The sequence below is a fragment of the Protopterus annectens genome, chromosome 12.part0, assembly GCF_019279795.1.
Source record: "Protopterus annectens isolate FY-2018-M chromosome 12.part0, PAN1.0, whole genome shotgun sequence".
NCBI lineage: Eukaryota > Metazoa > Chordata > Ceratodontiformes > Protopteridae > Protopterus > Protopterus annectens.
The window spans coordinates 173,737,165-173,760,304 of NC_056746.1; the positions used below are offsets into that span (position 1 = coordinate 173,737,165).

Below are 23,140 nucleotides of genomic sequence, written 5' to 3' on the forward strand. Positions count from 1 at the left end.
TAGGGAAAAAAGATGTTATTAAACTAGTTATCTGGCTTACTGTTGTGATATTATTTGCAAACTTATTTTTTGTACACAGATGCCAAAAGAAACTTAACATCAGGTACTATAGCCTGTTACTTCATACTATAAACATGCTTTCTTTGGGGGATTAACTCAGAATGAACTGTTAAGCGCACATCTGGAAATCAAGCAAAACAAGCGACACATGTTTTCAAATAGTACAATGACTAGTTATATTACAAGGATGCTGTTTGCCCCGTATACATGCAGAATAATACTTCTCCTTTTGCACAAGTTAAAACTTTTTCTCAGGTCACAGTCTTCAAGTAAATACATATGTACAGTGTTGCAGCTCTGCCATTTTTATGGTTAAGGGGAGGCCCTAATATGTTTTGTGACTATTTTCCATTTTCTAGACTTAACAGCATTATAAGGAACACAAAATAAAAAGTCAATGAAGTAGCACCTTTTCCTACAAAACCCAAAATGAAAGAATTGCATGACAGTGTCCCACTTATATAAAAGCTAAAGTGTAACTTAAGTTTGGGGCTCCCCACTAGAAGATTGAGACTCAATAATGCAAGTCCTAAAAAGTAACATTTAAGTGTGATTTAACACAAATAACAGCAAACTTTGCAAGTTATTGATACACATTTAATTTTTTTTGCAATGTCCCACTGCACTCACTGGTACGGGGGCTGCAACCGCACACACTGCTTACATCTACCAATTCTAAAATTGCTGCACCTCAGGGAATAGTGAATACTCCATGATACAACAATTTCAGTGTAAATATATTTTTGCCAGTAACTATACTTAAATCCTTTCAGTTCTGAGGATCGTAGCTGTAGTCCTCAAACTTACATACAATGGAATTCTAAGTTAGGTCAATAACAAAATACATCTTGCAGTCAGTTTTGCTGGAGTAACTAAATGTGTCACAGTCATTAGATATTTGGTATGGCTGAATTTGTCCCAAGTAACAGAGAAAATCAGCCCTGAGTATACTCAAGGCATCCCAGTCTCCAATAGTGGCCTAGGCAATGAAGAAGCCATCCTGGAAGGAATGAGAGTGAAAGATCGGTGCAATCTCGCTTATACTGGAGGGGGAGTGCTGGTTTAGTCCACTGGGCGAAGAAATGGAAATGCATTTTTTATGCACAGATACTCACTCTAGAGAGGGAGTACAAGAAAAGAATGTGCTCTGCTTTAGATGAGCATCACAGACAGGGCAGACGCTTCTCAAACTTTAGTCTCTACACCATTCCTGCTGTACAAGGGTAGACTTTACAGGAGCATTGCAACAATGTTTAAACTTCCCACTGGATAATGGCCATCCCCATCTCTTACCTATCCTTCCAGGTTTCTCTTGATACCGAGAGAAGAGGAGGGATGAATATACTTATTTTGAAGGAAACCTGATGGTGGTTTGTTGGAGGTACATTCAGTCATGAATTGTATAGCTGAGGATGTTTTGCCTTTTTCCATACATTACATTGTCATTGTGGAACCAAAACTTAATAGGTTCATAGGTAGGTACTAGGCTATTGGCCCAAGGGCCTAAGTAAGCCTAGTTAACAAGGTTCCCTGGCTTATGTCACCCAAGAAAGTTATAATGATCTTCTCTGGAAAAGAACACTGACTACCAAAGCCAATACTGGTGAAAGGTTCAGTGCATATAAACACCCACAAGATAAGTTAGTTTATAGTATCACAGGCGTGATTTAAAACTAGGCAGAAAAATACTTCCTGCTCTTGCAAAAATGTGTATCATCAGATGCTAAAACTTGATTAAGCTAACATCTGGTGGAAAAAAAATGTTTGTGTGACATTTATTTCTGAAGATGACCACAACTTGAAATGTCATTTGTAACATTTAATATATGATATTGTTAATCTTCTTTCCATTCATCACTGATGGGTTCGGTTCCGAGCCCTCTGAACCGAGTCGGCCTAATACCAAGCTTGCGAGAGCCAAAAACTCTCGAGCTAAGCTTCTAGCCACAACGCCCTTCTCCCTGTTACCTCAGATCTCGTTTGCTGCATTGCCGTAAAGCCGCATTTCAGCTGAGCTCTCAGCTTAAGTAGAAAACTTTTTGATATTTCTTAGGATTTTTTGTCAGCTTTCCACTCCTTTGTGGTATATATTGATAATTATATATTTGTACAGTTATATTTAGTGCTTTCACTCCTGCTTCTACCCGTTTGGTAAACTTCTAAGTACCATTGGTAGTACGGCCTTGTCTCTCTACCCTGGTGGTATTCCATGAATATCATCGTTGGTATTTTCTTTTCTCTTTCCCTTTTAACTGGATAGTTGGATATTTTTTGACGTATTTCTTAGGTGTTGTATGTAAATAGATAAAATTAATACATAGAGATAGCAGAGTTTAAAATTTTCCTTAGTATTCTAACTTGGTTGTTGTGTGTGTAAATTTCATGATGTCTGATAAAAAGAGCACATTGGGTTAAAAAATTGTGCTTTTTGTAAGGGTAAACTTCCAAATAGTGACTCTCATGATGATTGTGTTTATTGTTTGGGGGTGCCCCATCTTTTGGTGCAACCTCTCTGTCTGATTTGTCAAAGTTTCAGTCACAGCACTTTGAATGAGCGCAAGAATAAGTTGATCCTGAAAGGCCTACTTAAGTCACCTTTTTCAGAGGCCTTTTCTGCGATGGAGGTCTCACCCCCTCCTATTAAGGACAAGAAAAGGTCCCATTCAGTTCCCTCTTCACCATTCGGTGACCAGGGCAAATCTGTGAAATCTAAAGTGCCAAAACTATCTTTGGAGCATAAGTCTGCCTCATCGGCACTGATCTCTTCTGCTCCAGCTACAACTGTTACTATATTGGCACAAGCTTCAGCTCCGATATTGTCTTCGGCACTGACTACTGACCTTACAATGACTGTTACAAACTTGGCACTGAGTGCCGCTTTGGCACAGTGCATGCCTTCCATGCCTATCTCTGCAATTATGACTGAACCTTCTGTGTCAGCTCCTAGTGCCCCTTCGGCACCAAGCCCTTTTACAGTCCTGATAACTACGATGTTGGCTCCACTACTTCCGGTCTCCAAACTTGAGACATCGGTGGTGGCAGTTTCCACACCACGGACACAATACTCTCCATCCATAGATCAATTTCTAGGGCAGGTGTACAGTCTGTTCCTAGAGTGATCTGACTCCCCATCGGGAGTATCCACTAGATCCACCAGGAACCTTTCAAAACTTGATGTGGTGAGTCTTGTGGACCAGCTGTTGACAGCCAGGGGGTTACCCACTCCTTCCAGGACCCATCCCCCTGCGAGACTTGAGTTGACTTCTTTACAGACTCCATCCTATTCTCCTCCTTTGACCATACCAGTGCCAAAGCCTTCTGCTCAGACATCATTTTCAGACCCCCCCGTCTCTGCATCTGTAGTGGACCTCACTTGGGCTCCGGGTTCCCGCTGAACCAGTCCTTCCTCAAGCCTGTGACTGGGCTGCAGGGTTCTTGGTTCGTGGCACTGTTCCGAGTGTTTCTTCGGCTCCATCCTCAGAGCCAGGAGACCTGTCTGCACTGATCCCGCTTGAGGTTCCATCCTCGGAGGCAGGTTCAATGGAGCAGGGTGTGGCCTCAGTTCCAAGGTTATCCTTCTCTGTTCTGTGCTCCCATCCCTCTTCGGGTGGACCTGCTTTCCATGCTGTGGAGAGGGCCCTTGCTTCTGGTAGCATTCCACCGAAGTCGGAACCCCAGATCTCTCCCCCTGAGCTACAGCTGTCACAGTCCACCTCCCCGGGACACTGGGCAGGTAAGAAGCAGGATCCCCTGTTGCAGGGTGCTGTCTCTTCTGAGTTCTCCTCAGAGGACCCCACTGAGGAGCCCCCACGGAAGAGATCATGCAGGAGGAAGCACGTAGACTCGCCTGAGGAGTCTCTAACAGAGGACACATATTTTGATGATGGTGATGTGTCCCCACAGTCAACCCCTGATGATGTCTCCTTTGGGGACATCCTTGAAATGTTGAAACGGAGGGGTGACTGGAAGCCCACTAACTCTTCTTCCAAAGAGTCCACGTTTCTGCAGGCTTTCCATGCCCAGCCATCTACCTCTTGGGTGACCCCCACCTGCAGACGAGCTAGTTCAGCTTGTGATGTAGCGTGCTTGGAAGAGCTCTGATTCTTTTGAGGCGATCCCTCAGAGACCTAACAAGATTCTTTCTCCACCCAAGGAAAACCAGCATTGGTCCAGAGGTTTACCAGTTGATGCTATTGTTATGGCGGTGGCCCCGTTAAAGGATCTCTCTGAGCAGTGTCCTGCTGTCTACCCACCCAACAGAGAGTCCCGGGCCATGGACAGATTGGGGAAGTGAGTCTTTGCTTCAGCAACTTTTGCCATATGGTCCCAAAACTACCTAGCACATTTTACGAGGCTCCAAAGAGACTTGATCTCTGAACTCTCTGGTACACTTGCAGGGCAGGTGTCTGACGAGGCAATGGATAAAGTTGCTTTGCAGCTCACAACCCTGGAATGGATCTCCAATTCGTGCATGAGGTTGCTCTTCCACGCAACCGAGGGGATGGCTAGGGCTGTGGGTTCAGGCATAGTTATGAGACGCCATGCCTGGATGTGCCTTTGTGATCTCACTGACCCTTTCAAGTCTTTCTTCCTGAATGCTCCCATTGAAGCATCTTCCCTTTTTGGCCGCAAGGTGAAGGATACTCTGGCCAAGTGTGAGCAGGATGGTAAGACCCTGTCTGCCGTAGGGCTACATTTTTCCACTCCCCAATATTTCTTTGCCAGGAATCAGAAGTGGCAAAATGTGGCACAAAAAATATCAGGGTCCTTTCCGTGCCACAGGTGGTGATGATTCCCCCAGGGGCAGAGGGGGTAACAATTCTGGAAGACACCCCTACTGAGGCAGAGGGGGTCCACGTAATCAGGGACCCATGGATTCCTTCTCTGGACAGCCTTATCAGCACTCATGAAGAGGGGCCCGATTGCTTTCCTCTGGAAGAAGTTGAGGGTAATTTCTCTCTGCACCAAGTTGCCTGGCATTCAATAACCACCGATCGTTGGGTGCAGAAGATCATAACCAGAGGCTACTCTATTCCCTTCATCGCTTATCCAAAGCTTCCATCAAAACTTCCCAATGTGCCATCCAGTCAAAGGGAAGAAGCAGCTGCAGAAATAAACAAGCTGTATCAAAAAAGAGTCATCCAGTTAGTCCCACCAGACCAATGCGGATCCGGATTTTACACAAGATTCTTTTTGGTGCCAAAAACAACAGGGGACTGGAGACCCATTCTGGATCTCAGCAACTTAAACAAATATGTTGCCCAAACCAAATTCTGGATGGTCACTGTTCAGTCCATTCTCCCTTTTCTAAGGGAAGGTGATTGGATGCGCTTGACAGACCTCCGGGATGTATATTACCACATCAAAATGGACAAACGCTCCAGGAGTCTCCTTCGCTTCTGGCTGGGAGCCAATCATTACCGGTTCCGTGCCCTGCCATTCTGACTTGCTACAGCCCCCAGAGTGTTCACAAAGTGCATGGCAGTGGTTACAGCTCACTTGAGACTACAAAGATTCTGAGTGTTTCCATATTTGGATGATTGGCTCCTTACCGCCCCCACCAAGCATCTTCTAGTAACAGCCCTGCATTACACCCTTACACTGGAAAATTTTTTGGGATAACTGTAAACTCGGAGAAATCCAATCTGGCTCCAGCCCAGAAGATAGAATTTATCGGAGCAGTCTTCGACACCCACTCTTGTCTGGTGTCGCTCCTAGCTCAAAGACTTCAGAGATTGAGGCTTCAGGTCCAGGTGGTACTCTGTCAAAACAAAGTCTCAGCGAGAGAGGTTCTTCAGGTTCTAGGATCCATGGCAGCTTCCATACCAATAGTGCCTCTTGCAAAACTGCACATGCGAATACTTCAATGGTTTCTTCTTTCTCAATGGTTTCCAAATTACCATCCTCTGTGCTTTCAGATTCAGATAACCAATTCTTGCAAACAAGACCTTCTTTGTTGGATGATGCCAGACACAGAATTTGGAGCCGTCCATTCCAACCCCTTCAGCCCAACGCCATTGTGACCACAGATGCTTCCCTGATAGGGTGGGGGGGGGGTCATTTCCAGGGAAAGATAGTCCAAGACACATGGTCCATGTTGGAGGGCAACTTGCATATCAACATTCTAGAACTGATAGTGGTGCTGTTGACGTTGCAGGCATTCCAACCCGTTCTTCCTTCTGGAATGATTGCAATTCAGTCAGACAACATGTCAGTAGTCTACGATATCAACAAGCAAGGAAGAACCAAGTTCTATCCCCTGCATCGAGAGGCCATGAGAATTTGACAGTGGGCATTATCTTCCAGCAGCTTTCTGATAGCGACGCATATCTCAGGGATTTCCAACGTGATTGCAGACATGTTGAGCAGATGTATACTCTTGCCTCATGAGTGGTCTCTCAATCCTGAAGCAGCTGAAGAAATCTTCAGCCTTTGGGGCCAGCCTTGCTGTGACCTATCTGCCTCCCCATCAAACAACAAATGCAGCAGCTATTTTGCCCTATTTCCACCAAAGGAGGAGTCCCCGAGGGATTCTCTGACCCACAGGACTACTATATACCTATCCCCTCATTCCTCTGCTATCCCAATTCATAAAGAAAGCCATTTGGTTGGAATGCAAAGTGATCCTTATAACCCCCGTTTGGGGACTGTGGAATCTGGATGCCCTTTCAGATCTAATTTCTCACCCCCAAGGGCTGAGGCCATCCGAACCTGTTCAGTCTAAAGATGACAGCTTGGTTTCTCCACTTCCATTAGTCGCCAGGCAGGATGATCTCACCTCACCTGTTCATGATAATATTCTGGCCTCTCATAAACCATCCACCAGAAGCATACATCTGGACAAATGGAAAAGATTCTCTATTTGGTATAAGGAAAAGATGCTAGATCCGTATTCAGCTCCAGTCACAGTGGTTTTACACTACCTGTCTACATTTTACGAAGATGAAGCCGCAGTCTCTACCATACGAGTACACCGAGCAGCTATTTCAAACTATCATAATGAATTGGATGGTACTCCCCTAATTTCACTGCATTTATGTAAAAGTTTTCTCAAAGGAGTTTCTCATATTGGGCCTCCAATCAGATAGCCTATAGAGCCATGGAACCTCACGTTAGTTCTCCAGTCTTTGACTCAACCTCCTTTTGAGCTCGCAGCAAAATGTGATCTCAAATTCTTGTTGTGGAAATCCCTCTTCCTGGTAACCATCATGTCAGCCAGACGAATTTCTGAGCTTCAGGCATTATGCATCAAAAGACCCTATCTAATCTTCCATAAGGACAGAGTATCACTCCGGGCAAACCCATCTTTCCTCCCCAAAGTTGTTTCTGACTTTTCCATCAATCAAACTATTGCCTTACCAGTATTTTCCCAAATTTTTCTAACAAAGGGGAATACTGTCTGCATTCCTTGGATGTGCACAGACAATTGAGATTTTATGTAGACAGGACCAAAGCAATTCATAAAACTGACCAACTTTTCATTTCCTTTTCTGGGCCTAGAATGGGAAATTCTACCTCCAAGGTCACTTTATCTAAATGGTTACGGGACTGCATACGTTTCATTTATTCATTTGCAAAAGAACCTATGCCAAACAATATTAAAGCCCATTCTACTAGATTTATGGCAACATCTGTAGCCTTCCATTCCATTGCTTCTGTGAAAGATATCTGCAGCAGCCACTTGGGCTAAACCCCACACTTTTTATCAATCATTACAATTTGGATGTTGTTTCCAGAGGGAGAGCTGCCTTTGGCTCAATGGTACTCAGGAATGTTCTTCCATAAGGGCCGCTCAAGGTAGCTGGGGATTCTGTCCCATCAGTGATGAATGGAAAGAAGATCAACGACATCAGTTAAAGAAGTTATGTCTTACCATAATGTTCCATCTGTGTTGTTCATCTTCTTTCATTCATCACTTCCCACCCTCCTTCCCACCGCCAAAGGCTCCTGGCGTATACTTTGGGTCCAAGTGGTGTCTTAGGGCATTTGCGCAGAAATGGCCTCTGCTTTACTTATAGAACACGGGCAAGCGCGATCTGAGGTAACAGGGAGAAGGGCATTGTGGGTAGAAGTTTAGCTCGAGAGTTTTTGGCTGGAGCGAGCTTGGTATTAGGCCGACTTGGTTCTGAGGGCTCAGAAGTGAACCAATCAGTGATGAATGAAAGAAGATCAACAACATAGATGGAATGTTATGGTAAGACATAACTTATTTTTTTTCTGTTTGCAGTGTACACTTGTGTACTACAATTACTTGCTTTAGGTTCTGTACTGAAGCCGCACCATTTGTTTTTTGTTGTATAATAAGAAATAACAGGACTAAATAACAGCATGTCACTGTGAAGGCTAAGATGTGTCTAAGTTAGGTCAGTAGCCAAACTAGATAGTGGAACAGCTTCTCCAATTAACTAAATGTACCTGGTAATTTAATGTTTAATACTCTATGGATCTTTAGCTGGACTTTTTTTTACACTAAAGCAAAAGTTTACATTTTTTGTGGCTCACTGATAAAAACAGCCAGCAGAGGCTCTTCAGATTTAAACATATGTAATCTCAAGGAAAAACATATATAGTCTCAAGGACTATAGAATGTATACAGTCAAGTTTGCTGTCCTTTCTAAGGGTGATTGACATTTTGCTTATGTGATGTCTGTATTACATGTCATAAATACAAATACAATTAAATGTAACAAACATGCATTTTTTCCTATAATTACATGCATCCACCATAAAAATATGTTTAAATGCAATATTTAACAGGTTTTGGTCTGCTCCTTTCACTTTCTGCACTGCAATAGCTTTGAGGCACTTAGAAGCAATTTTCAATCTTGATATGTATGCAACATACATAGTTTGGTGGAGTACTCTTAAAAAAAACTGCTGCCTTCATATCATCAGTCCCTGTCTCAGTTAACTGGCCCACGTTTTTCATATACAATGCTCTAACAGTTGACAGAGGAGTTGTCATTAAGACAGCCATCAGAGATTATTTCATCTTTTATGCACCTTAACCTCATAGCACATGCCTAGTAACACATTCCGGGTTTGGCATGCAGTGAGTGTCAAATGGGTTGTGTCACCCACTTCTGCAGTCCTTAAAGATTAAAGAGAATACGACATTTTTATTTCTGCTACTGGACAACAATGGGAGGACTGAGAGGTAAAACAAGGGTATACAAACCACAATTCTGTTTTAACAACTAGAAGGGCTGATTCTTTTTGTTACAGATGCTGGGAATAGGCTGGCAGGGCCCTCCCAACAACTTCTGATCAGAAAGAGGAACTTAGCACTGAAGAGCAAACTTCTCCCATTACTGTGTCATTCTATGAGTGCTTAGGTTATAGAGTTAGGTGTCTGTGTGAGGCAATGAAATCAGCTGTTAAAATGAAAACGAAACTTCAATTTGCACTTTTTCTGAAGAACTCTTTTTACCAGAAATAAATAAATTAAAAAAAATCTAACAGTGTCGACAACACGGGTGTAATATTAATATAACAATACAGTAATTATCAAAAACACAGAAGAAAATAATTTCTTCAAAATAAAAAATAAACAGCATATTCAACATGAAAAAACAAAGACTAAAAGAGCTCTTATACAGTTACAAGTTTCAGAATTTGCTATCATGCTGTAGCCAATTAGAAAGGACGATATAATTGTGTAAGAGCTTACCATAACAGCAGACATCCCACTGATCACTGTTGCAGTATTCCAAAAAGATTGGTTTTCAATGATGAAGACCATCTGGGATACAAAAACTAAAACTTCCCTGGAGCATAGGGGTATACAAATGGATGTATGAGCATAAATTCTCACACTATCTCCAAACCATCAGCCTTAAGATATCTGAGAGAGAGTGGTCAGCTAGGATGGGCCAGGCAGGAGGTGAAAGGAGCTCCCTTAGTCCTAGGGTCTGCCAGACAGGGCAGGAAAGAGGAGACAATACCAGAAGAGGGGAAGGAGGGTGGGAAGGAATACTGTAATAGCAATCAGTAGGTCATCTACTATTACAGTAAGTTCTTATGCAACTGTATGTCCTGACTGACATCACTGTTGCATTATTCCAAACAGATGGGTGATTCATAGAGTTTAAGGGAACAGAATGAAGTATGTCTGAGAATTGTGAGAGCTGTCCAATAATCCAGAGAGGACTGACCTAGTGAAGGCAGCCGTTGATCTTGAAAAGGCAGTTCTGTGGCGTTTAGTGAAGGTGTAGACAGAAGATCAGGTTGCAACTTGCAAGATTGTTTTGGCATATAAATGTTTGTAGAAGACCCCCCGAGGAGGGCACTGTCCTCATAGAGTGATCTTGTGGGCAGCCATGCAAGGGTTTGCCATGGTGACAGTAGCTAACAAAAGGGAATGGACACAGAAATCAGGCTTGCAATGTTTAGTTTAGTTACTGGCTGGCCCAGCTTGGAGTCCATGAAACAGACAAACAGTTGGTCTGACTTAGGAACAGAGTTAGTCATATCCAAATAAAATCTCATCTGTCTGTGTACATCTAGGGAGTGTAGGAGTCTTTCATCCCCTGTTCTGTTTGTTGGGAATGAAAGTGGGTAGATTGACAGTTAAGAGACATCTCATACACTTTAGGCATGAAGGAGAGGTTAACCCTCCGATAAACCCCGTACTTGTGAAAGAAAAGGTAGGACAGCCATGAGTGTCTGTAGTTCTAAGACTCTACCAGCATAAGTGAGAAACAACAAGATAGTTTTCCAGGTGCAGAACTTTAGAGTAGAAGAAATGGCTGGCTCAGATGGAGGCAGAGTAAGTTTTTCTAGCAAAGTTGAGGTTCCAGGATAGGGGCACAGTTTTTTTTTGTGGGGGGTCTTAGGTGTAGCACCCCATTCAGAAACTGATTGGCCTCAGGCCTGGACATAAGAGGCAGACTAATGGGTAAGACAGGCAGAGATGGCTGACAGATGGGCTTTAATAGAACATACCAGACCTGTTTTCATGGGCTCACACAAGTAAGATGAGACAAGAGGAACCTCTGATTTTATGGGGTGCTGAGTGTTTGTATGGCATTTTATAGAAAATCTCTTCTCTTTGGCTATGTACTGTTTTCAAGTGGTGGGTCTCCTTGCCTTCTGGAGAACCTGAAGCACATCTGCAGAAAACTGGTGTCTGTAAGGGATCAGAATCCTATCATTAGGTTGAGGGATGACAGGTTGGGATGAAGCAGTGATCCCTTCTGCTGTATGATGAGGTCCTCTTTGTGGGACAGTTTATGGTGACTGACCTTGTTAGGTGATCCGCTGTGGCGACCCCTAACCGGGAAAAGCCGAAAGAAGAAGAAGAAGAAGAAGTAGTAACACTTTTGGTATTAGAGGGAATGGGGGAGGGGCATCTGTCCTTCATGCCCATGTCTAGGAAGACCTGTCTGTTGAAGGTTCATATGTGTGGAGTTTTTAATGGATCTGCTTAGTGAGTCTGCCGGAATGCTGTGCTGTGATGGAATATATACTGCTTGAAGGGACGAGTTCTTCTGGGTAGCCAGGTTCCAAGCCATCTGAACAGCCTGCATAGCTGGTACAATCTTGTTCCTCCTTGCTTGTTTATGTACCACATAACAGTGTTTTTTGTCGGTGAATACTCAAAGCAGGCCTGGTTTCCAGAGGTGTGAGAAAACCTAAAGAGCATGAAAGAGAGACCTCATGTCATGCGTTTTCCCAATGCTGGACTGCCAAAAGCTGAATACCCGTGGATGCCTGTCCAAGCCCCAGAAGCCTCGTCTCAGGCATCTGTGTACATTTCTTGACTTGTCATCTGTGCTTTGAAAGGTAGTCCTAGATTGAAGTTAAGCTGAGCCACCAACCATAAGATCTTTGTCATGAGACAAGGTATGAGGGAGATCTCTGTGTCTAGGAGATGAACGTATTGGGAACACAGAGTTTTCAGGTACCAATGAATTTTCCTCTTATGCAGCTTTGCTAAAGGGAGCACTGGAATGGTTGCTGTCACAAATCCCAATGCTCTTAGAATCTCTCAGGCTGTACAGGCCTTGAGGGAGGTTAGAGACTAAGTAATTTGTAAGGTTGTGCACCTTTTCTTGAGATAAACAGACCTGTATCTTTTTCTGCAGCAAAACAAAACTAGGACCTGAGTAGGCTGGAAGGAAGAAAGTTGATTGTAAACACAAACTGCAGAAGAAGGTTGAGAGTGAAATGGTAGTGCTGCAGATTGTTTAGGTAGGGAATGATCTGAATTTCCGGAGTCTTGCAAAAGGCTATCACAGGTGCGAGGCATTTTGTGAATAATCTGGGGGCTGTAGAAGGCCAAAACGCAGGAGGGACAAATGGCAACAAGAAGGTAGGCATCCTTCAGATGCAGAGAGACTATGAATACTTGTGGCAGACTAAAGGGCAACATGATCTGGAGGAAGAACATTTTAAAATTTGGCACAGGCCTCTATTGTCCTTATTTTCTTGGAACCAGGAACAGTCTAGAGTAAAAACCTCTTCCAACAAATTGAAGAGGCACTGGTTCTATTGTGCCTTGGGCATATAGTTCCTGAAGGATTGAAGGAAGAAGCCTTAGGTAATTGTGGAGTGGAGGGAGGGGTTTTCAACTCAAGGGAGGGAGTTTCTTCCAGGACATAACACAGCCCTTTTTTATGATGGATAGTAACCACTTGTCTGTGGTAATTGTTTCCCAGTTTGAAATGAACGAAGTGAGCCTTTTTGAGAGAAGCAGGGTAGAACCAAGGGGAAGAGGTTTGAAAGGTAGTCACAGTGACTTATAAGAGGAGGGAAGCCTCCCAGATCTTGGCTCCCTTTCACATTTATCTGTAAATCTTTTCCTGGGTGCCTTCCTGTGCTTTTCGGGAGATCTGTGTTCTATGGCAGAAAAGACACTGGGTACAGGGACCTTTTAGGAAATTTGCCTACCACACTCACACTTACCTTAGATCAGGTAAACTTTGGAATGGACTTCCACCAGGTAACAAGAGGGCTTCAAGTAGTGACATATTTAAAGGAGCTGTGGATAAATGGTTTGGAAAAAAAGTACTACATTACACCTTTTTCTGGGCAGATTCATGCAAAGTCTTCCTGGAGGCTCTGGGTTTGAAATTTATTGCTGCAGTGCTCATTTACCATATGTTTTTAAGGCTAGCCACCTCTGATTATTAGTTTGTGCCAGCAGTACAGATTTAAAGCCCAAGCTATTGCATATAAATTTGCAGCAGAGGTACAGATCATGAGAGCACAGCCCCTTATCCATCACATTTCCGTGTCTAAATGGGTTTCCTCCATACTCAGATTTGTGTTCCAAGTTCCAAAACTATAGAGGCTGACTGGGTACTCTAAACTATCTATGTAATATACTGACCCTTGTGGCTTGGATCACGGCTATAAAGGGTCTGAGGCAGGCTAGTGCACTTACCTGGTTAGCATACAAGTATATTTAATTAAAAATTATTAGAATGGGATGGGATATCATTTTAATCTGATGGTAGAAATCTTCACTATGAGGCAGTGGCCTTTTCAGATGTTAAGTGTAGTTTGCCTAATTTATATGAACATTGACACTGGCCAGTGCCATACTCCTGCACCTCAGGGCACATAATTTCTGCTAAATACTTCAGAACTAAAACCTGCTTTTCCATTCAAATCACTAAGCTCACAAAATAAAGTTCAAGGAATCTCTCGAGGACAGCAACTAGAGACAATGGGCCAGATTCCGAAATACTTGCTTCTCAGTGTAAGTGACTTACTTTGGTGTAGGGTCTGTCTATAAAAAGGCTTATACCATGGGCCCAATTCCAAAAGACCTGCTCTAAGTGTTTGGTTGAACAGTACAGAATTCATCTATTCTTTAAACCAAATAGCAGGCTAAGGTATGTACTGGAAAACAGAAACAAATGGAACCATTTAATAAAATAACTTAAAACAGAAGAATTTACTGTGCTTGTAAATGCATCTCAATAGAAAAAGGAATAACTCCACAAATCAGATTATGTATCTGCTAATACAATCAAGAAAGCAAAATATTACATATACTCCTGTTTTATGTCATGGCTTCATGTACAATTTTAAAAACAGAAAATATGCCAAGCTTAGAAAATATACATAGCTGCATTCCTCTGAATAGTAAAACAGTAGAAATTACATTAACTTGTCTAGCTAATACACTACATTCAAAACAAATATATACTATTACAATCAGACTTCTAAAAAGAAAAGAACAAAGCAAGATAATGGATAAATGGAAGGCAGAATTCAGACACAATAATTCTATGTTAATTAGTATTTAAAATACGTATGATAATATGGATACTTTTTTGTTGCACAGACAAGAATAATTAACTTTCTTGTGCTATATAATTAGCTGGAGAAAACTGACTATAGAACTAACATGAAAATTTTATTAAGTGATAATAGCTGAACAATATTTCCTAGATTAAATATTACTTGCGTTATGATTAACATATGGTTGTACAACCAGTGAAACACCATGACAAGGATGTTGTGTAGGTGTCTGCACAGACATTTAAATTAAACAGCTTCCTTTACCAAAGATGATAAATTCACAGATAACAGAAATGTACTTCTTTCATAATTATATTATCTTACAGAATGGTGACTTTAACAGATGTACAGCATGCAGCCTGCCTTTTCTGTGAGCTAGCACCTTGTACTTGCATTCATGCACTCCTTTTCCTAGACTTCTACTGATTTCAAACAGTGTAACAGGCAACATAGGCTTTAACAGTTCATGACTGGAGATGGGCTGGCATAATGGTTAAGGTCTTAACCTAACCCATTACAGCCGAGTGAGATCTCCAATTGTTTCCGATGTTACATCCTACTGATGCCTCTAGGTGTGAAATAGTGCTTGCTCATATTTGCATTAATATTTCCAAAACCATGCTATATACAATGTATTAAAAGATTTCATCTTAAACCATACATAATGTCAAACACAACTTTATTGACATTTGATCTCTGTTTAGTGCAGATGAAGACATATTCATTGTTGTTCATATCATATTTATTGTATTGTCATAAATGTCATGCCTTTCCAAATATCTTGACAACCAAGTAGTACAGACAGAACTACTTAGTCTCATAGGAAATCTTTCAACTGGAAAAGCAAAATGCTGCTGACGTGTGCAACTTCGCTGGTTGCTGAGATATTGTACATTGTTTATAAAAAATTACAAACTTAGTAGTTTAGACTGACTTATAAAATCCAGTTTAAGACCTAGAACTTAAAGAAAACTATCACTATGAAAATAATATGCGCTGAAGAGTTTGCATTCATACTTCTTTAATACCGCCTATGGTCCTAGCAATGTGAACGTTTGTTTAAAATATAAGGACATAATTTGATTATAGCAAAAAGCTTAGGTTCATAGGTCAGTACGAGGCTATGAGCCCTAGGGCCTGTACAAGCCTAGCCATAACAATTCCCTGGCTATTTCTTCCCACAATATTTACTTCCCCGGACCCCTGTCTAGCAGGATGACTGACGTGATCCCTGGGGGAAATTTCCTATATAGGTTCATAGGCTCTGCCTACTGGTAGTTACAGTCAAACTTCTACTGTGCCACTGGAGGGAATGAGCTCAGAGATACAATGTCCAGGGTTTGATTCTGACCTCTGGTTATTGACTGGGCTTGTAACAGTCTGCAGATTGATAGTCTAGAATTTACCTTTTAACCTATGCTACGTTTGATACAAATTTTCTCTTGCCCACTACTCTTTCTGAAAAGAAGTACGTTTTCATGTTCATGCTGGAATTTGTGTATTCAGTCTGACAGGTGTGCCCCATTCATCATAAGACCCTTGTTATGTCCCCTCTCTCTTTTCTTTCAGCCAAATGAAAATAATTTACCTTCTTCAGTCTCTCTTCATATTACTCATCCTCTAATCCCTTTATTACCCTGGTTGCCACTCTCTGGACCCTCTTCACTAGTGTAACAACCTTTTCCTTGTACAGGCATAAAAAAACATACACAGAACTGCAAATGTGGCCTGACAAAAGGTCTGTAGAGAGGTAGTAAAATGCTTCTACTTCTCAAGTGCATTTCTAAAAAAAAAAAAAAAACTCAACGTTTTGTTGGCTTTGACCACTTCTTTTCCTAATTTGTGCTTGTGGTTAATTTCTGCAACTAATGTAACACTGAGGTCCTTTTCACAACATAACACTTGTAGTTGACATTCTAATCTGGGACTGCTGGATCTTCACTTGAACACCTTAAACTTCTCTGTGCTGAGCCTTAACCAATACTTTTTTAGTCACACTGCTAAACTTGAAGTATCTTTTCCCAAAGTATCTTTGTTCAAACTTTTCCCCCATCAGCCACCATCTCCCTTCCTTGGTATCATCTGTAAAGAAGCAGATTATATTCTTAGTGCAACTTTTGACATCTGTAATGACAACTCTCTAAAATACTGGACCACTGAACGACCCCCTTTGGGACTGTGGTCCTCTCCTGCACCTTTGTTATAGACATTTCCTACACTGCCACCCTTTGCCACTCGTCTACTCAGCCATTCTTCCACCGATTTTGATAGATTTCCTCCAAGCCTATCCCTTTCTGTTTGCCAGCCAGTTTCTTGTGTGAGACTGAATCTAAGGCTTTGCTGAACTCAAGGCATACCTCATTTCCCTTATTCACTCTGCCAAGTTCAACTGAAACCAGCTGTACAACTAACTACCACTGGACTGACTTGACAGAGTCTGCAAACCCAAATTATTTTTTTTCCTTCAAGTTGCCTGCTGCTAGGAATTTAACCAGCCTTTCCCTCAGTATATTTTCTTTGCTTTCTTAACAACTGAGATGATCCTAATGGGTCTGTAGTTTCCGAGTTCCATTATTTTACCTCCTTTCTACAGCCGTTGCTCTGCGGCTTCCTTCAGTTCCTCCAGAGCATCATTACTGCTATCAGTTTTAAGAGTTACTTTACATTACATCACATTAACTAACCAGCAGGTTGAGTCTATCAGTCCCTCTAATTATGGCTAGTCTAAGGCAAATGCCCCCCACCCCATCACACTCACATCAATTTCATCCTTCAGCAAATCCACACTACTTTAAAGGCCATAAGCTGTCGTTAATTCTACTTCCCATTCTGGTATTTGATTCTGCTTTTCATATTCTCTGTGAAACAGTACTTCAAATTAGGATTAAACTATATTCCCTTGATTGGCTAACCATGCCACTTATTTCTTGCTATTTTCTTCCTTACCAATGTAATGTCTCTAAATTTACCCCTTAGTACCTTAAATAGTGCTATCATACTCCACGCCCCCATCTCTCCACTTTTCTAGTGAAAAGGTTGTGTTTCTTTAGCCTCTTCTTATAAGTCATAGGCAGGATTCCCCACTATTTTTGCCACTTTATGTTGTACGATTTGTTAGCACTTTGACCTCCCCCTTACTATAAGGTATCCAGAACTGCACATGGTACTCCAAAAGTAGCCGGATCTCTACCTGTTCCAACTGTGGCCTGCCAAGTATCTGGTAAAGGAGCATTAGCACTTTATTATCTCTGTATTCTACCCCGTAAAGGTATATTCTCCGGTATTTGTTTTGTATTTGTCACAACCCTGGCATTCTAAGCAGGAAGGCTCATGTTTCCATTAACAGACACCCCTAGGTCCTATTCTTGTTCTGAACTATTTAGCCTGACTTCCCTTCCTGTAAATTCTACCACTGGGACACAATTTTCCAGGTGTAGCATTTTATATTTGAATAAGCAAAAGTGGAAATCCACATTTTAGACCAGGTTTTTCAGTCCCCTTCAGGTAGCTTTCCCATCTGCTACCCTATCCCCTTACCACTTTGTCATCCACAAAGGTACTTACCCATTCGTCCATGCCTTGCATGAGGTGAGAGACAATCACTTCAAAATAATGCAGGGCCCAGTACAAAACCCTGTGGCATATCTGTCACTCATACCAAAAAGTCACTGTGGGTGCAACAAATAACTAAAAAACACACCAAAACCCACAGTAAATACCACGATCCACACTTGCTTGTAACGTAAAAAAGCAAAAAGCTCTTTAATACAAAAAAATCCTAGAACAATCAATCGTTGAGCGCTTTCATGTATAAAATACACTTCCTCAGAACAAAGAGACAGCCTAAGAACACTGATTATAAAGTTAAAACACGCCAAAATTAATTGAATTGAAACTACACCCTCCCCTTTTCTTTAAAAAGACAGTGTAAAACTCCACATAGTAATACATTAAATAACTAATAATGCAACAATAAATGTACATTTTACATGAAAATGTTCTATAAAAAACGAATAATGGTTGTTCATCAAACCAAGTAATAATATACTGCATATGAACCTACAATTTGATGTTTATGTAGACCAAAATAATTCTAATAAAAATAAACTATCTGATGAAACTAGTATGGATATGGGCCATATCCAGATGGATAAAGTGTAAAAAATAAATGTCATCAAAATGTTATCTGTGGATTGCTTAAAAATATTTCCTTATCCAAAAACAAAATATAATATGAATGCTCATAAGTGAGTGTTTGCACATGTAAAAGTAAATACAACAGTTTGATACCAACCAAACCCCTGATTAGAAATGCTTAATATTCATATGATATGTACATATATTCTAATACAACAAATTGTTGTATTCACTTTTACATGTGCAAACATCCACCTATGAGCATTCATTATATTTTGTTTTTGGACAAGGAAATATTTTTCAAGCAATCCACATATAACATTTTGATGACATCTATATTTTATATTTTATCCATCTGGATATGGCTCATATCCATACTAGTTTTATCAGATAGTTTATTTTTATTAGAATTATTTTGGTCTACATAAACATCAAATTGTAGGTTCATATGCAGTATATTATTACTTGGTTTTATGAACAACCATTATTCGTTTTTTATAGAACATTTTCATGTAAAATGTACATTTATTGTTGCATTATTAGTTATTTAATGTATTACTATGTGGAGTTTTACACTGTCTTTTTAAAGAAAAGGGGAGGGTGTAGTTTCAATTCAATTAATTTTGGCGTTTTTTTAACTTTATAATCAGTGTTCTTAGGCTGTCTCTTTGTTCTGAGGAAGTGTATTTTATACATGAAAGCGCTCAACGATTGATTGTTCTAGGATTTTTTTGTATTAAAGAGCTTTTTGCTTTTTTACGTTACAAGCAAGTGTGGATCGTGGTATTTACTGTGGGTTTTGGTGTGTTTTTTAGATATCTGTCACTCACTTATCAATTGACAGCACCTGCCTAATGTTTTCCCTCTGCTCCCAGTATTCCAATCATTTTTTTACTTATCTAGAAAGTTGCACACCCACTTCTACTCTTATGTCTAGCAAGAGTCTGTAGTACAAGATCACATTGAATGCTTTGCTGAAACTCAGACAGAAAGTTACCGCTTTTTAATTCCTTGGTGACCCACAAACAGAACTACTTCCTTGGTGGCTCAATCTTAAAACTGGATCAAAGTACTCTGCCAGGCTGTACATATTATAAACCTTTGGGACTTAGTGCACATCAGTTTTGCCTCAGGAAACTCACTGATGTTATACTTCATAATTTCTTCCAATATTTTGTCTACTACTGAAGTCAGGCACATTAGCCAACAGATTTCTGCCCTGCCTTGTTGTCCTCTGACTTTGTAGATGATTACTAAAACTGTTTGCTTCCAAACCCTTAAACTCCTCACTGTGTGACATGCTGAACAGGTCTGTTAAATGTTCTCCCAAAATTCCAGCATCCTCTTTTACGATCCTTAGCAGAATTCTAACTGGTCCTTGAAATGTATCTGTAGACTGAACTTTCCTTTGCCCTTTTCCCCTCCTCTGTTGTTAACATCTCATCTCTTTATATCACAGATCACTGATACCTGAACATTCACTTAGAATTTTCACTGGTTCCTTGGCTTTCTTATGTAATCAGTGTCAGTGGTGCAACAGGTAGTATACTCCCCTTTGGTGCAGAAGACCATGGCTTCTATTCCTGCACCGGGTTTACTAATTACTGACACTGCAATGCAATATAAAGGGAGTGTTGCATTCCTGAATGTGGTATCCTTCAGATGAGATATTAAACCACTGCCCCATCTGATTGAGTTGATGGTAGCTCAAGTGGATGTAAAAGATCCCACAACACCTATAGAAAACAGTAGGGTTCATTTATTTATACAAAGAAAACATTATATACAAAATATTTACATATTTACAAATATACACTTGTCCATTTCCTTCTTTCACTAATGCATTCATAAGACGCTGTCCGGTTCGATTCTCAGCTAGAGCGTCTTCTGCGTGGAGACATGCGTGAACGGGCATGCCTTTGTTGAAGGTTGTGCATCAGGGCTGATAACTCGGCATGTAAAAATCAACTACCAATCATTAGCGGACCGGAGTTCCGCTGTGGTGACCCCTAACTGGAAAAGGCTGAAAGACTCAACAACTCTGTTATGTTAGTTTTTATCCATAGTGCCCCCCCCCCACACTCCTTTTTCCATAGCCTTCATCTGATTTTACTCAATATTACTGCCAAAATACATTTTCCATTAAACATAACTTTATTTATAATTTCATTCTTCATAACCCATATAACATAAAACAATTTGTATCTATTCTTTTGACATATTTTTTAATTCTATTATTATAACACCCATATTTAGTCATGTCAATATTTATCTGATCCATTTTTTATATTTTCAAAGAAATTTTCTTTACATAACTTTTCCCATAATTTCACTACTCTTTTACATTTCAAAAACACATGTTCAGTAGTTTCCTCTTGCCAACAATATAGACATATTCTTTGAATTTTATTTTTATACAGTGTGTTTCCTTTCACTTGTAATTTATCTATTACCAGTCTCCACAACAAATACTGGCATTCTTCTTGTATTACACTTTTTATTTCTTACTTTCATAGCTTTAATTGATCTTTCTACAAGCTTTTCCCCAAACAAAATATCTTATCATTATAGTCTTACACCATATTTTTCTCTCCTTTTTTATTTCAATTTTTATTTTCCACATTAATATTTTTTTTCTTGATAACATTTGATTTCTTCATTTATACATTCTTTTTCTCTTTCACTCTTTTTTACCATACCCCAAAATTTGTCATACTTACATTTAAACAGTTTTACAACTAATCTTTCATCTTTTTCAATTATCCACTTTAATACTTTATTTAAATTTAGGGGAGCAACATATACCAATAGGTCAATTAACTCTAAACTGCCTTCCTCTTTATTTACATATAAAATTCCTCTATTTACTAGATTCAGTTTTTAACCCCATGTTGTATCTTTTGGCTTTTTCCTGGTTAGGGGTCACCACAGCGGAACTCCGATCTGCTAATGATTGGCAATAGATTTTTACTTGCCGAGTTGCCAGCTCTGACGCACAACCTTCAATGAAGGTACGCCCATTCACGCATGTCTCCACAAAGAAGACACTTTAGCTGAGAATCGATTAGGACAACGTCTTACTGTGAGGCGACAACGCTACCGCAGCACCACCACCGCAGTTCAGCCTTTAACCCCATATGAATAAAAAAAATGCCTGCAACAATTGTTTTTTCAAATACTGTTCACAACATAAGTACACTTGCTATACATACTATTTTTCCCCATTAAAACTGAAACTATCAAATGAACCTTTTCCTAAATGATAATCTACATGTTTGCCAGGGAAAAAGCATTCTTTTAACTCTTCTATGACTTTTTTTCCATTGAATTGTTTTTTCAAATACAGTTCACAACATAAGTACACTTGCTACACATACTATTTTTCCCCATTAAAACTGAAACTATCAAATTAACCTTTTCCAATAATCTACATGTTTTCCAAGGAAAAAGCATTCGTTTAACTCTTCTATTACTTTTTACCATTGAATTCTACTTACATTCTTATTCCAAAATGTTATACCTAAGATGCAGATTTCGTTCACTGTAAAATGTATTCCCAATATCCTAACCCCATCTCCTAATCCTTGATTTATATCTTTGTTAAAAGTCATTCTATTGCTTCTTAACATTCATTTAAATAAAATATTACTTACTTTATTCACATCTTGTTTATTGCAATTACTATGACATCGTCTGCATAAGCTAACAAAACTGGAATTTTTCAGACATTAAGTACCCTGGCTCCTGCATTTCGCAATTTATTTCACAAACAGAGACCACCCCTAGAGACCTTCGCTCTAGCAATAAACTGTTAGAATGTATCACTAAGACATTCAGCACTGCTGGAGACTGTCTCTACACCCACTGTGTATCAAATCTCAGGAATGAAATCCCCACATAGTTAAAACAGATAGAAAAAATAAACAGTTTCACAACCTTGCTTAAACAGCACCTTTGCAAAAGATGGCTCTGTTCACCTGGCTAGCTTTACTCAAATTACTTTTCTCCAACTCTTACAGCCACTTTGCTTCCCAATCTTTTATACCCTATTGCTCTTCCTCATGCTGCACTAATTCCCTAAGCGCTTCCTCTTTGTCTCATACCCCACCACTAACTGCAATTCCTCCTCTGTTCATTTATCCTCTTGCTTATTTCCATAATTTCTCCTTTCACATCTCTCATCATCTTTTTTAGGCTACATTACTACTTGTCTGTCTGTAAATTATTACTAACCTCAAAATCACCCCATCTTGATCTTTTCCCTGCAGCCACCATGCTAAAATACATTAAATATTATTGTTTTGTATATTCTATTCAATAATTACTCAATATATGTTAATTTTTCTCTTGTTTTTCTGTTACAATGCTATGTTCATGTAGAGAAATATTTAAAAATCATGTAAATACTCATGTACCCAGCAATTATAAATGTGCATCATGTATAACTTAAATGTGAATCTTTTCTCCCCAGGCCTCTACTGAAAGTGGGTTTCACCCAGTCGGACTTTTCCCGGTCAACAAAGACAAATAAATGAAATAAAATAAATACAATTACATTCATAATTAAAGAAAGAGTATACAACTCATTGTACATCCCTTTCTTACACCACTCCTCATATGTACCACTTTACTTAACCAAGCATTTATTAAAATGTTTACTTTCTTATTTCTATAAGCACACATACATATT

General features: G+C 40.1%; 1 protein-coding gene across 1 annotated transcript in view; it reads right to left on the reverse strand.

Moving 5' to 3' along the window:
• PKD1 (polycystin 1, transient receptor potential channel interacting) overlaps positions 1-23,140 on the reverse strand; it is a 2,476,043-nt gene that overhangs the window by 1,371,291 nt on the left and 1,081,612 nt on the right. The gene's annotated exons all lie outside the window — the stretch shown is intronic.